Source organism: Strix uralensis, chromosome 8 (assembly GCF_047716275.1).
Source record: "Strix uralensis isolate ZFMK-TIS-50842 chromosome 8, bStrUra1, whole genome shotgun sequence".
Taxonomy (NCBI): Eukaryota; Metazoa; Chordata; class Aves; order Strigiformes; family Strigidae; genus Strix; species Strix uralensis.
The window spans coordinates 17,986,806-17,990,304 of NC_133979.1; positions in this window are offsets into that span (position 1 = coordinate 17,986,806).

Consider the following 3,499-nt stretch of genomic DNA (forward strand, 5'->3'; position numbering starts at 1 on the left):
AGGCGCAGGCAGGAGCGGGAGCAGCACGGCCACTGCTGCCGCCAGACCCCCTGCGGACACCCCGCCGGGCGGCTCTCGCCGTGCTGCCCCGCGCCGCCACAGCAGGGCTCCCCGCCGGCGTGCTCCGGGCCAGCCCTGTCTGGGCTCACCCCAGCAGCTCGGTGGAATACCGCAGGAAACGAGCCGAAGCAAAACTGCCGGAGTTTGCACAGAAGTGTCTGGGGCACAGCGTGTTCTTGGCTCTGGAACTGAGACCAAGCAGAGACCAATTTCCAGAAAAGGGAGGAAAAGACAAGTTTAGTTCCCCCCCCCTCACTGGCATCATCTGCTACAGCTGTTCTGATTTGCCCCTCGGCTGATTCGACCATGAGAAAAACCTGGCGCTCCTGCAGGACCCGCAGGTGTGACTCAGGGAAGCCCCTGGCAAAGGGGCCACGCACAGACGCTCAGCCTGACTCGAGCAGCCACACACAGACACGCCCGCTGGTCACCCTGCCCGGCGGGATCCGCTCCCCTTCTGCCTCTCCCCCTCACACCCGCCTGGGCACCAAACATCAGGCCACGGAGAAGGAGAAACCCACAAGAACTGTGCAAAACCAAAGCCCTCCAGCACTGACTCCAGTCCAGACTAATTCCTCAAGAAATTATCCATATGCAAAATTAGTCTGTATATTGAGCAACCACAGGTTTTCAAGCCCACGCTGTCAAACAGTGGGGGAAAAAAACTATTCCTTTGTTTTGAGCCTCTCCTCACTGATAAAGAGAGGGATGAATAGGACAGGAGGGTCTACAGATTTTGGAAAGTACCATTATTTCAGTGCTTTAAAGGGATCAGTATTGACGTCTCTGAACAGTTGTAAATTGGCTATCTATTAATCAGATACAAAGGACTGTTCACACCACTTAAGACCATGTCTCCACTATATAACAAGAATATTTTTCAATTTGCTAGTTCAAAGAAGGAAATTCATGGGGCTTGAAAAGTTCTCTTAATACTTGCTAATATTGAGCCAAATTCATTCATCACACAACTTCTAAACACTCTTCTGCTGACTGAAATGCTGAGCGCTGGTTGAAAACGAGCTAGTTTGAACTTGCCAACACATTCCTCAGATTTAAAATATATATACACCTTTTGGAATAAAAGAAAGCTGAACTATTAGAAGATACAGATGCCAAGATATAAACTTAAAGCTTCTCTTTTTCCTTTTGCAATGCCCTTTTTCACAAATAGCTCAAAAGCTGAAACAGTAACCAAAAAAAAAAAAATCACTGTAACTGTCACTGTGAATACAGCATGCGATATTAAGTGAAATGTGTATGTAGCAGTGTCTGCAACAGATGTGCCCCATCAGCACTATCAGTCCCATCAAGCTTTCCAGGTTTGTCCTGGTTTCTCATATAATCTGTTTTATGAAAGAGATCTTCTGCTGGCAATCACTGTCAATAGTGGGTCCCTCCTGACCCTATTCTCATTAACTAGAATTGAAAGAGTTTAATTTCCACCACAGAAAGACAATCATTTTCAGAAATGTTGCAAAAAATATGATAGATCCTATCTCAGCATTTCTTTATTCCCTGTCTGCCGCAATTTTTCAAGCGCTTTGTCCACAAGCGGCAGAAAAGTGGTTGATGTGGCAGATGGGAATACCACTATTAGCAGTCTCTGTCAACAACAGATCATTTTAACAACTTGCAGAAAGTTCACCTTGCTGTCCCCAGCTGTATCTGTTCTTTCTGTGTAGTTACAACAGTAATCCTATTTTAAAACTTACTTAACTGGTCATTCTGGCGTTTCTTAAAATTTCACCCGAAGTATTTCATGCTAGCTAGTCAGTAATAAAAATCTGTAATTAAATTGCAATTCTTACATTGCTAATGTTACCAGCATCATTTCAACAATAATGCAAGGGGATATTCAGATGCCTTTGCAAACACAATGAATAGTACATTAATGAAAACAAGTCAGTGGTTCTTACTTGTATGTCTAAAGGTCCTTTGTAATGGTTTGTTGATTTAGCCAACAGTCATTTTGTTAAAATAGCAGATGTCAGTCAAATGCCTTAAAGGAGCAAATGAAGGAAACAGTAAATAGCCAGGGCAGCTGAATTATGCTTGGTATGTTTATTCATCTCTGTGCTGCATCTTATGTGTTCAGACATTTGATGAAATAAAAAGATTATCACACTGCAGCACCTGGACAAAATAGGAAAAAAATAAATTTAAACTACTCAAGTCTAATACAAAGGGTCCTATAATGTGAGGGTCGTGGTTTAACCCCAGACGGCAACTAAGCACCACACAGCCGCTCACTCACTTCCCCACCACCACCCCAGTGGGATGGGGGGTGAATTGGAAGGGTAAAAGTGAGAAAGAAACTTGTGGGTTGAAATAAAAACAGTTTAATAATTAAAGAAGAAATAATAACTTTTAAAGTTGTAAGGAAAAAAAAAAAATATCAAAAGAGAGATGAAAATAAAACCCAAGAGAGACAAGTGATGCAAATAAAAACAATTGCTCGCCACCAGCCGCCCACTGCTCAGCCAGTCCCTGACCAACGGCCCCCCTTTCAACCTCCCCCCGTTTTATTGCTGAGCATGATATCACACAGTATGGAACATCCCTCTGCTCAGTGGGGGTCAGCTGTCCCAGCTGTGTCCCCTCCCAACTTTTTGTTCACCTCCAACCTACTCGCTGTCTGAGCAGTCTGAGGGGCAGAAAAGGCCCTGACACTGTAAGCACTGCTCAGCAGTCACAAAAACATGTGTGTTATCAACACTGTTTCCAGCACAAACCCAAACCATAGCTCCATACTAGCTACTATGAAGAAAATTAACTCTATCCCAGCCAAAACCAGTACACACGAGTAAGGCTCTGCACCGATACAAAATGCAGAGCTACCTTTAAACATTGGCCACCTGTGTGTCCCAGATCAAATTTGGTGCTTTAGTGGGTGAGTTATTAGCATACTAATGAGATATTTGAAAGAGTCAAACATAACGATGGAAAAAATATTTTGCTGTAGTTTTCTTAACTTCCTCTTCAGCCCTGCATATCATTTTTCTTTCATGCACACTCTAGACTGATTTCACACAGGGTGTCCCATTTACCAATGAGAGCAATATAAGCGTGTTACATCAAGTCTTTCGGAAGCACCGAGGTGCTTTTTTTTAAAAAAAAAAAAAAAACAGAGCATGAAAACATTGTAAAGAGAGGTGGATAGAAGAACCCTTAATACCTTATTACTGTTGTGAGATCCCATAACCCAATTATGTATGTGCTCACCGGCTAACAACCCAGCTATCTCAGGGAAATCTTAGACTGTAGAAAGAGGGTTTTAAAAAAAATACTTAGAGAATTGTACTCTGTAGCTGTTATCTCCCAGAGAAGCATGATGCAATGATCTTTAAAAACCTTTTATATATAACACTGATGAAAATAATATTACTTGCGCAAGGTTTAATTGCATTAAGAAGGACCTGTTCCAAGGACAAGAAAC